General features: G+C 42.0%; 1 protein-coding gene across 2 annotated transcripts in view; it reads right to left on the minus strand.

Annotated features, from left to right (window-relative positions):
- The window catches only part of TEC (tec protein tyrosine kinase), an 83448-nt gene that overhangs the window by 57141 nt on the left and 13423 nt on the right, over window positions 1–12884 (minus strand). The window contains exon 1 of one of the 2 annotated variants that reach the window (XM_006276326.4): window positions 2978–2999. The exons of the other annotated variant lie outside the window; for it this stretch is intronic. The gene's annotated coding sequence lies outside the window, so the exon portion shown is untranslated. Of the gene's footprint in view, window positions 1–2977; window positions 3000–12884 lie in introns of those variants that run through there. 2 annotated transcript variants of the gene reach the window in all.

The following is a 12884-nucleotide window of genomic DNA, read 5'->3' on the forward strand; positions in this document are numbered from 1 at the left end:
GTTTGAAACTAAGTGAAAAATGTCTTTTGTACATCTTGAAAATGAGCTCTCAGGATCCTCGATTACTGGTAAAGGCACTATCTAGCACCTATTTATAAAGGAAAATGGAGGACCCGGGGAATAACTTTGATAGCTACACAGCTACTGGAATATATAAATCAACTTCTAAGCACCTAAAGGATAACAAGGAAGTAAGTAAACAACCAACATGAATTTCTCAAAAGCAGACCATGCTTAACCAATTTCATTTCCTTCTCAGAAGCTGAAAGGATTTATGAATGGATGGGGATGGGGAGAATACGGGATGCAATAAGACTCAGTATTTTTATACCCTCTCCCATGACATTTTCATTAATTAAGCAAATAAAATCTAGATCTGGGCTGTCCAACTGGCAGCCTGTGGGTGGTTAACAGGTGGCCACTCTGACTGACACATGGTAGGGCCACCACGCACAGCTGACCCAGCCCACACTGCCTGCACAGCGATCCTGGAGGGGCTGCCCTACAGCAAGTGGTCTCTATGGTGTGCGGCCCCAGGGACTACATGCCACTGCTGGATGCAGGGAAGTTTAACCACATTAGTATAGATGAAATTCCTGTAAAATAGGTGCAGAACTGGTTGAATAATCATGCTTAAAAAATAAGTGATGAAGAACTTAATATCAAACTGTAAGGAGGGACCAAGTGGAGTTCCCTAGGGGTCTGTTCTAGTTCTTCCACTATTTAGTATTTTCATTGAACTGCGTAACATCTTGAGATCCCTTCCAAGCCTATATTTACCATGAGGCACTAGCTACTGAAAACGTCAATTAAAGTTTAGAAAAAGTCCTAGGTAAATACAGTAGTTCCCTAAATCAGCAATGTTTCCCTCCTATCAATAACAGGTGTTTACTAGGGGTGTGTAAAACGGACCCTATTAGATTCAGATTCAGCCCGAATCAGGGACAACGATTCAATTAGTTGATTCAGATAACTGTCCCTGATTCGATTTGGCTGAATCCGAATCTGAATCTGAAGATTTGATGCTGATTCAGAGACTCAGTGATTTGGACACAGACACAGCTTTAAATGTTTTTTCTACATACCTCAAAGTACCAGGCACGGAACGTGAACGCTGCTGTGCTGGGGTGGATGGAGCATCCCACACGAGCGCAGGGGAGTCCCCTGCATGCTTGGTGGTGAACCTGGAAGAGGACCAGAAGTACTTCCGGTCCACTTCTGGGTCTGCTGGGGAGCGTGTGGCCCCCCCCCCCCCCCCCCCGTGCCTGCTCGGCTCAGCAATCAGCCGCAGGGGAATCCCAGGTACCCGCCCCAGACCCAGGAAGCACCAGTCGCTAAGCTGGGAGGGCGCGGGGGGGGCCCAGTGTGCTCTCTGGTGGACCTGGAAGTGGACCGGAAGCGCTTCTGGGTCTGCTGCCGAGTGCGCTGGGGAGCCCCCCACGCTCCTGTGGGTAACTCCATGAAGCCCAGCATCACAGCATTCATGAGATGCCTATATACCTCTAGATACCAGAAAAAACATTTAAAACTGTGTCTATGTCTGAATTGTCAAATCTTTTCGAATCAATTCGGCCACCAAATCGGGCTGAATCTCTGCCAAATCAAATCAGGGACTGAAGCTCCACATATAGCCTTAGTGTTTACACCCATCTAAAATTTCCAATATGTGCTCCAATTTATCATGTGGAATATATAAAAAATAATCCACAGAGTACATGTATATTTTTCCTGGTAACTTCTTGAGGAGGATATGATTATGATTTAGCATGCATAAAGTGACAAATTTTAAAATCTTGTGCTAAAAATACTCAAAATATTAGGCCTTCTAGGTATATCTCTCTTAGTGCCTCTCTTTCTCCTTTATTTTGTTTTAAAAATTAAAGTTGTATGTAAAATTAATTTTCTGGTGACAACATGTAAGGCTCCACCCTTCTCAAACTAATCACTACTCCCTCACGCACCCATTTCCCTACCAACTCACATGCAGATACATTCCTATTCATGGGGAGATCTAGAATTTTGAAAAGGTGTGCACATGGAAAGGTTCATCAACACATATAAAACAAGACATGCTTTTTTGGGGTTAAAAATAAGCTATAAACTTTACTAATAGGTTAAAGGGTGTGAAATAGGAGCTTCATTACCAGCAACAACTAACAGACAGCAAAATTGCAGACCAAAGGATAGCTTGATTGGTGGAACAACCAAGACCATTAAAAAGAAGAAAGGATCATTAATACCTGTAGAAGGAGGATCTTAGAAGGCAAAAAGTAGATTACAATAAACCATGAAGTCAAGTGACTCCCTCCCTGCTGCCTGACTAGAAAGGCTGCTGCCACTGGATTTTAAATTTTGGGTGGACCAAGAATCAAAGGGGGGTATGACTGCACCAGCGCCACCCCCCTCCACATCTGCCTGTTCCCATCCTTCCCTCCCCAATTCCAGTCTCTCTCACACGTTTGCCCTAAGCTTTCTTTAACTGCACTCATACTCTTTCTATGTGAGCCTGACAAGAATCACTGTTTGCCTCAAAGGCTATAATCCCAGAATTTTTGTCTGTGTTATTAGCACTTGAAACACAGAGGAGTAAAATAAGCAAACCAGGCAACACAATTAACTGGCATTTCAGCACCCAGGTATTCTAAAACGTTACATCTCTGTGTCAAGAAAACTCAGTCTTAAACCACAAATATTTTTGACAAATCCGATAAAGTGACTCATCACTTATTTTTTAAAACAGTCACTATCAAAATCTACTTGCCATAGGCAATTATTTACACTGAACTGTCCAAATTAAATGCAGCCATCTTCAGTTAGGAACTGACTCCCCTGTTCACAAAATGTGACATGTAATCTGTATTTTAGTCACCACTTCCACTCACATAAAGGGAGTCAGTACAGTTAAAACCCTCGTGATACTGTTCTGAAACTTTCTTATTGCATTTCTAAAAATTTCCTAGAGAAGAATCCAACTTACCTATTAGGAATGAAAATACAAATATCTGGACTTCCTACTGGTTTAAAGTGCCTCCTTCTCCAACTTCCTCCAAGCACTCTGCTAAACCATTCTTTACAAACTGAAACTATTCTTCACGGGCACGTCACTAGGCGCTGTTCCAAGAAGCTGAAGGAGTTTCAGGGTGCCACCCTTTCCAAGCTCTCTCAATACCAGCTGTCAAGGATCTGCCCCAGTTCTAGCTGGTCTAGCTTTCCTAGTAGCTATTATGATCTGATCTGCAGAGATGTTGAGTCTCCACAATTTAAGAGAGAGTAGATATTCAATACTTCCAGCAGGGGAAGGGAGAAATCAAGCATTTGTGACTCTTCTCTTTAAACTGTCAGAAGTTAATGCCAATACATACTGATGCAAGTTTCTCACATACACATTCAAATCTATTGCCATAGTATCACAACATGTCCATTGTGTTCCTCATTAACAATTTAAATAGGTGGGAACTTTATCCCTCAGTAGGGATGTACACAACACTTAATATGTGTATATTAGTTTTCCTCTATAGAGCTCAAACCTCTTTAAAAAGGTGCATACTAAATTTCCCTTTTTCCCAAATGTGGAAACTGAGGTATAGAGCGCTTGGGTGACCAGTTTCATGTAACAGGAAGTGTCAGTTCTGGAACCCTCATCTCCATTGTATTCATTCACTGACGGTTATAATATTCACAATAAACTGATTGATGGATGCTCATAAAGGTTCTTCTAGCAGTAGAGTTTCACAGTAGATGTTCCACTAAATAGCAAGGAGATAAAGAATCCAGTCTGATCAACTTCTTCCTTCATCTGGTAGATTGAATAAGGTCTCATTTTAACAAGCAACTATCACTTTATCTAGCATAAAGCTCCACATAGTTCACCAGGTAGTTTCAAAGTGATTTAGAAAAGCCAAAACAAAACATCTTTCTCCCACCATAACAGAACAAGCAGCAACAGAAAAATATTTATCTCAGGAGTCATTGTTTCATCCCTCAGAAGAGAGAAACTAAAACCAAGCTCGGAACTCTACGTTCTGTCTCCTCCTTAATTGAATTATCCAGTGATTCAGGTTCTGTGATGCAAAGCCTCCAAGCTAAATTGACGGGCTTCTATCCAAAACTATTCATCAGGCACAGCCAGAAAATGCTTGCATTTAATTTTTTTTGACAGCTTCTTCTTCTCTCCTGCACAAGCACTCTTTTTTGTTTTGCTAATTAGACCTATCAAGCTGAATAACAATGCTGTTACATTAATATAAAAATATCTAGCCTATTACACAGCTTAAATTAAAACAACAAAATTTCACTTTTTCAATAAAAGGAATTATTTTTGAAGTACCATTTGTTGATTACAGTTTTATAACAGACATTATATTTTCAGGTCAAATCTGTAACCCGTACTCATAGTGAGTAGCATTTATTCACGTAAGTAAACACTAGTATGGGCTTATTCAGATGAGAAACTACTCCTCAATATAAACCAGCATTGAAGAATCCATTTTTGTGTTCTTTAAGAGATGAAAAGGAATCTCTCTTCTATCATAGAAGGAGTATAGAGATAGAAGTTATATCTGACAATTGTTAAAAATATACATATTGTTAAAGAGAAGTTTCATGGAAATAAATATAGCAAAGAGACTCTAACCAAAGTCTGTCATATGATTTCAGAAGTGGAAACTGGAAAAAATGCTGAAAATAAGATTTCAAATGTATTCTAGTAGCAAAAAGGAGAACCAAAATTTTTTGCTTTACTTCACATGACAGCAGACTCTCAAAAACAGCCCCACCTTTTCTGACATACCTTATACTGTATTTTAAACAGACAGAAATGTGATAAACATTTTCAAACAAAATTCAAAACTGTGCTCAAGAGATTTGCAAAACCTGGATCTCTGTGTAAAAGTGGGCCCTTGCATAAGGAAACTGGATAATTAAATGCACAAACCATCCACTGTGCAAATAAAATGGATTATCTGCTTCAGTAAATAGTACCCAAGTGAAAACCCTTGACCTACAGCATATTCTCCAAGCCAGACAGAATTTAGAGATGAAAGGTCCATTTTGTTCTCCATAGGGGCAACTGATATACACGAGTGGTAGCATTCCAAGGAAGATCTGCTACAAATATTGGACACTGAGGGCAACAATTTTATTTACTCTAGTATAAGTCAGGAGTAAGTCTAATCAGCACAAGCACCAAGGAAGAAAACTACTGGGCTAGAGACAGAAATTACACACAAACAGGTTTAAGTGACCAGAAACAGGTTTCAACTTGTAACAGAACGGAAGCCTAGTATACTTAAACCACTTACAAAATGGCTGAAACTAGCTGAAGATAACCTTGGTTAGATGCAGTATCAGACCTAACTGATTTTGGCCAAACCAGTTTATGCAACTTCCGTACCAGACCCCTTCCTGGTTCAAATTAAATCAGTCCCCCAGCATCCCAGGATGCTTTGCAGACCCAGGCTGTGCTGTCTGCTCCAGAAAAACAGGGTTGGCCCCACCCCTCTTTTCCCTAGCCAGAGTACTATAACTGCTGCAGCTGGGTGGGGGAGGGAGGTGGCCACCTGGCTGTAAACCGCTGATGGGGTCAGTCTGGCAGAGGCAGAGCAGCCCCTCAGTCTGTCTTTAATTACAATTTGTCATAAATGTATTCAGGCCCTTTATGAATCAAAATATACCTCCTGACTATGACTTTTTCCAATAGCACATTCAGTCTGACTGACTATAAGTTCCTCTTGAATTCTTAGTGGGTTTTCTTCATTTTGCCTTATGGGCAGTGAATTCTTTGGGCCAGCAACTGACTCAGGACTGCTAACTATCCATTTACAAAGACAGCTGGGGGAGGGGAAGGGAGTGGGGGAAGTCAGGCTAAAAATAGCTGTTTGTAAAATACATTAACAAAATTAAGCTGTTTGTAAAAACACTAAGCAACTAGAGCTCGACTGAAACTCTGTGGTCAGAAAGAATCCAGAGGCAAACTGATGGACAGAGAGAGCATAACAGCATAACCTGATGACTGAGCAGGAGCGCTGCACCCTGCAGCAGCCTTCTCTCTGGGGTTTGTACACCTAGATCCCTACCCCCATAGCCATTGTTATTGCTGCTGTCTGTAATACTGCTGGGTCACTTATAGCCTTCTTTTGGGGTCCATGCCTTGGTCCATGGCAGCACAGTGCAAAAACATTGCTGCAGTCAATGATTTTTTGCTGCAAACTTTATTGATAATTTTTTTTACAATTTTTGGTGTTGAACACCTACATTTAAATGCAGCCCTTCTAGCTGGAGCCTGGCAGCATAGCAGAACAGACTACATTTATATTATGTAAAATACGTATCAGTAAAAACACCTCTCAGTAAAGAGTTTGGTGGTCATATCAATAAAAAAAATTCTTGGATTGGCAACCCTGAATTGACCCTGGGTCTCTGATGCCATATAAAGCACAAAAAACTTCCATACTAGAAAATAAACAAACAATAATGCACTTCTAGTTTTCTACTAAAGAAGCCTTCAGTTTCATAGTTGTTAGGGGCTGGAAGGGACCTTGCAGATCATCAGGTCCAGCCCCCCTGTACTTGGGCAGGAAAGACTGCTGGGGTCAGATGACCCCAGCAAGATGGGCATCAAGACACTTTTGAAGATCACCAGAGTGGATGACTGTACCACCTCCGGGGGGAGCCTGTTCCAAACCCTCAGTACTCAACTTGTAAAGTTTTTCCTCATGTCTAGCCTGAAGCAATCTTCAATCAGTTTGTGCCCATTATTTCTAGTCCTCCCCAAGGGAACCTTGGTGAACAGTTTCTCCCTCAGGCCCTGAAGTACTCCCCCAAACAGATTTTACTGTGAAGCTCGCACTAATTTTGCTTTCAATTGTTGTACCCAAATTAAAACCCCATCTGTGTCTGTTTTTGCTTAACTGATAAGTTAAAAATCCAAATATTGTAGTCTGGTGCATAGAAAAATAGGAACATGAAAAATGTTTTTAGAAAGAGAAATTAAAGAAATCTAGACATCTCTCTCACCATGGTGATCCTTATGCTTCCTTGACAATCCTCTAACTTAGTGTTTCTCAATCAGTGGGCTGTGACCCAAAAGTGGGCTGCAAAAATATTTGAAAGGGTCATGAGCAAGTCCCAGGAAAAGGTGAGAAAGAATGAATTTCTCCTTGCAGGCTGGCAGCCTCCCAGCCTGCAAGGGACTGCTTGGGGCAGTTGGTGGCAGCAGGTTCACACGTGGTTGGCATGCAGCCAAGCAGGGTTGTGGGAGCAGCCCCAGCAGCTGGATACAGGTAAGTGTATGAGGAGTGGGTGTTGGAGAGCCGGGGCTTGGGGACTGTCTGGGGGTTTGTGTGTGTGAGTGGATGGGTATGCAGGGGATGGGTATTTGTTGGGGGGGAGGGGGGGAAATGGGCTGCGCTGGTGCTGAGGGAAGGTGGCCGGGTGCCAAGACTGTGTGGGGGGGGAAGGGGGAATGGGGATGGGGTGGCAGGTAGCTGCATGGCTGGGCTGGCAGCACCAGGGCCAATGCCCATACTCAAAGGGGTGGGGTGGCCGGGAGACACTGCTTGGAGGATGGGTGAGGATGGGGCTAGGCTGCCTGGCATGCAAGAGCTCCAGCCCATGGTGGGGGGGTGCCACAGGCTTCCCCTTCTCCCTCCAGCCTGTGCCAGGGCTGGACTTGCTCTGCTGCTGCTTGCATGAGCTGGAGCTGCTGTAGCCGCCAAGCTCCAGCCTAAGCAGGACAGTGACAGCTGGGGGCCCCCTCTGGCAAGGCTGGAGGGGAGGGCGATGAATGAGGGGTACTGGCAGGCCCAGAGGGCTGTGAGTTGGGACTGGCCATCAATGTTTACAAATGGGTCCTGATACAAAAAAAAGGTAGAGAACCACTTCTCTAAGTCCTCTTCTTTGGGTGGGTTAGAAAATGAATCTAGTACTTGTGGAAGTGAGAAATATTGGTACAGGCTTAAGGAACAGTGCAGGTAGTAGTGCTGGCTTACAACTCTAGCACTAGACTTCAGACCACAACAAAGCCGTTTGCTTTTTCCCAAGCAAAGGCTGTTAATCACAACATCTTGGTATTATGCACCAGTAAAAACTAGGAAGAAACCAAGCATTTTTTCATTTTAAAACTAAGATAAGAATGCATGTGACCTGAAAGCTCCATTTCTCCTTGCATCTGATGTAGAATCATTGAAAAAGAAAAGTACAGCTGAAAGGGATCTCAGGAGTTTATTAAGGCAGGATCATCTCTACCTAAACCATCCTATAAAAGTGTATTTATTCTATTAAAGCTGCACAAACACCCTTCTCATACAACTACCAGGCACAATGCCCAAAAAGCCACCACCATAACCTGCCACAGGTAAAGCAAGGGAATGAAGGCACTGTCCATGTCTTGCTGCTGGAAGGGTAGGAAGTAGTTTGTTAAATACACTCAAAAAATCCAAGGAAAAGAACCATATTCCCCCACTACAAAAAGAAGGCAAACCCCACCACAATCCATGCTGATCTGACCATGAGATAACATTCCTTCATGGTCCCAAATGTGGCGCTCAGTTTGAGGAGCAAGAACCTTTAATCAGGAACCTTGGGGGTTATATTACCAATAGATACATCAGCATATTCCAGTTAAAATCCCCAACCTTAGTTGCAGCTAACACCCTGACACCTTTAGCAAAAGCAGGGGGGAAAATTCCTTCCCAACCCCATGTAGCAAATCAGCAAAGCCCAAAAGCATGTGAGAAGAAATCACCATCCTACACTCTACACTGCAAACTGGAGACTACAAATACAACTTTACATACACACTCTAACCAGCAAGCCAAAACTCCCCTTTCTGTCATCTTATCCCCTTCATAAACGTATCCCATTTCCTTTAATCTTTCAAAACCAAGCTTACTGTAGAGCACTGCTTCATTTTCCCTGCTGCAGAAAACAGTCCTCTCCAATTTCCACTTGCTGTGGGCCGCAGAACTCTTCTTGTGATCTCCAAACAGTGCATGTATGGTGGGTCTCCTGGGCATCCAACTCTTGCTCTTCACAGCAAGCTCCAGGCATTGCTACTCCTAGCTCATCCCTGAATAATATTTATTCAACCTCTTCTTGAAAAATTCCAATAAAGGAGACTCCACAACTTCCCAAATTCCATTCCCTCGCAGTTCTAATAGCAAAGAAGCTTTTCATGATATTTAGTCACTTCCTCTATTGCACCTATATTGTAAAAAAGAGACCTTAGAGCAACATTGTAAACTCAAGCATATATTTTATAAAGCTTTGGTCACAGTTCCTATGTTATGAACAGTAACAGCAGCAGCTCTTGGATGCATCTATGAAGGTGAAGGATTAACATACCAACTTGTTTCAGTCTTACTCCTCTCTGAATGTGGACTGCAGCTAATACCATTTTTCACTTACTCATCATATGCACCAAAACAAAAATATTGTATATGGTCTTTAAATCAAAAATATGATTCTTCTTTACAAACTTCTGTGTGTCACTGTGTGTCTCATGCCAGTTAGGCAGACAAGAGGATTTGGCATGCTCACATAGTCATCCCAGTGCTGATTATCTCTAAAATAATGTTCAAGAGCCCATGAAAGTCATTTACCATAACAGCAGTAAATAGAAACAAAAAAAGAAACAAAAAAAAACAAGCACTCCTGCCACTCAACCCCCAATATACTCAGGGACTGAATGTAACAAGCAACGTAAGACAACACATAGCTAAAAACCTAAGTGCTACAGCAGAAATACCAGATCTCACAAACAATGAAAGGTTAGTTTTGGCTGTTTGCTGTTCCACAGTAACATGATAGGCTGCAGTCGTCACGTAATCAGGGAGCAGTTCTTTTTGTTCTGGAGTGTGGCAAAATGTACACTAAGCAACAAGCTAAAGCCCAAGAATTCAGCTCATAGCTCTTACATTGGCTACCATTACTGTTTCTGTGCCTTTCACATTTACAATGAACCTATATCTTGTACCTCCACTGCACAGCAGCAACATCACCAGTTTCATAAAAACAGGTATTAAGAATTAATGCAAGATCATCTCAGGCAAAGCTATAAACAGAACTTCTAATATAGTGAAGTAGCTGAGACTTAGCTTTGTCGTACCACAGCTAATTACAGAAGATGGCCCCAGTAACCCAGGTGGCTCTGTGGTACCCACTAACAATCCCACAAGCAGCAGTTTGTAAGTGTTCACAGTTCCGTTCCGAGACGTGCGATTCTCTGGTTCAAACCTTTTAAATCTAGATAACATGAGCGTGATACCTACAGATGACCCAAACACGGACATTGTCACACCTGAGCTACACTGTCTGTAAATCACTACACAACAATTTGTTCCCAAAGTAAATAATTCTGATGCTTACAGTTCCAGTAGTTGTGAAATATCCTGGCAATGTGCTTATGTTGGTTTTTTGTATGGGCTGATATATAGAGAGGATTAAAGTGTGCTCTTCCATTAAGTGAAAGAAGTCTGTGGATTCACAAACACTGTTGATGACCCACATCAACAGGGGGGCGGGAGGGGGAAGGGGGGAAGAAGTACATGCCTATGACTGTTTAAAAGTTTGCTTGTAGAGTCTGTGGTAATTTTTTTAAGGATTTTATATTACTAAACTTTATATTTAGAAATTAATGTAGATGCCAAACGTAGATTCATTATACTGTATATTTGTATTTTGTTAATGTGCTTCCCCTTAAAATCAAGGTGGGGGACAAAGAATCTGAGACCCAACAATGTGGGGGAAATTTGTCTAGTGTCCAGAAGTAAAAGTTCCCATCTACATGAGGCTTCAGAAATACCACAGCTTGATTATTTTTTTCTGAAAGCAAGCCTCCATTGTGGAAGGTACAACACTTGAACTAGATACCTGTAGGAATTGCCAGTGACCTGCAGAGCCTTTTACATGTAAGCCACCAGTATGAATCCTACTGAACTCAACAGGGATTAAAAATTGTTCCTACTCAGTAATGCATGGTAGCTCATGTGTGGTAAGTTTGGTAAACCCTCATTCCAGCTGTTATGTCACAAAAATCACCATTGTGCTGTCGTCAGGATGGGTTTTATTCTTTCTCCTTATTTTATGTTTATATAATGCTTAGGATAATAGAGCCGCAAGCCCAGTTGAATCTTCTAGTGGAAGTTCCAGTAACAAGAGTCAGAATGACATTAGTATAAATTGGGAATCATTGGCAACAGTGTAACTGCGCACATTTTTAAAGTGGGCACGGGATGCTTAAACGCTCAGAAAACACATTTAAAACTATAGGGCTATGTGACTAGAAGGACTACCCATATCAGGGAATCCAGTCTTTTGCAACCACAGGTAAGTATGTAACATATTTACCCAATAGGGCTGTAACATGAATTGAACTAATGTAGCTAATGTTAACACAGAGTGTAATAATAGTGAAATGTAACCATGTTAATCTTGTCCTGTAAGCAACTTGAAAACTTCATTTTGTATCATTCTGCTTGACATAAGTAAATAAACTCTGCATGGCCTTTATGTATGAGTGTGTGTGAAAGGGTGAACAGTGAGCAAATGGAACAGAGACAGGAAAAAGAAGATTTAACTGTTTATGTAAGCAACAAGGCACCAAATGTGTAAGTTACCAGTCAGTAAACTAATTAATGGATGGCTGAAGAATCCCTTTGAAGCCTAGGGCACAAAGGAGATAACGAGGAGGAGAAATGCACACTTCCTGACAGATGGGCAGCAAGGACACTCCAAGGCTGAGATACCAGCTTTCACAACCAAATTGACCCTGGGCTGAGATAAGCAGAAAATGAATGAAGAACAACTGAAAAAACAGAAGCTGGGTATGGAAGCACGTCCACATAAACTCAACCAGAAAGCACAAACTTAATATTTAGCTTTAAGGAGGAGTGGGGAGGAATCCTACAGCATACTATAGGAGAGGAATGCTGCCCCTGCAAGTGCAAGGAATTAGCTTGGCAAAGTATGCTACAGAGAAAGGCAAATTACCCTCAACACCCCTGGACAATCTAACCTGCATAAGAAGAAAAAAACCACCCCTTTCTGACCCTAATGATCAGAAAGTGTAAATTGGTTGGCTGTAGATTTGTTTAATCCTAAACACATGAGCAAGGCCTACCTATCTACCATGTACCTGAGGAAGGAAGGCAAACAAACAAACAAATACGTACAATCCAGAAGCCAAGTAATGTATTTAACAGAAGAATGGAAAACTCTCCATAGCTCCTGCTAGCAACCTAGAGAAGCCCAGAAGTTTGGGATTAACATAAGACTGTTCCCAACAAATAGTGTAAACAATTTAAAAATTCAAGAGGTAGATAAATAAACAAGTGAAGCAAAATCAATCCAAAAGAAACTACTCATACCAGCCTGCCTTACTTGTACAAAGAAAGCCATATAATCCTTTGTAGCCTGAAATAAAGCATAACTCCAACTTGTGGTTTGAGGGCAAGTACCCTAAGATATTGCAAGCCTAGCACCAACATACAACTTACACCTAGCCTCAGGAAGCTACCTCCCACCCAGCCTGGGACTGCTTTGTCTAGCTTTAACCTTTGCCCCCAACTCCTGTTCTCCCTGTAAGCCAAGTCAAAAATCCCCACACCACCTGATACCTCCCACATACGCAAACAACCCACACAGCAATCAAGGTTTCTTTCAAGCTCTTTATGATGATATCAAACATGTAAAGCAGGAGTGGGCAAAATGCAGCCTGGGTGCCAGATGCAGCCTGCCAGGCCATTCTATCCAGCCCGCGGGGCCCCTAAAAAATTTAGAAAATTAATATTAATCTGCCCTGGGCTGCCTGTCATGCAGCCCCTCGATGGCTTGCCGAAACTAAGTAAGCAGCCCTCTGCCCAAAATAATAGCCCAATCCTGACTTA

Source organism: Alligator mississippiensis, chromosome 2 (assembly GCF_030867095.1).
Source record: "Alligator mississippiensis isolate rAllMis1 chromosome 2, rAllMis1, whole genome shotgun sequence".
Classification (NCBI taxonomy): domain Eukaryota; kingdom Metazoa; phylum Chordata; order Crocodylia; family Alligatoridae; genus Alligator; species Alligator mississippiensis.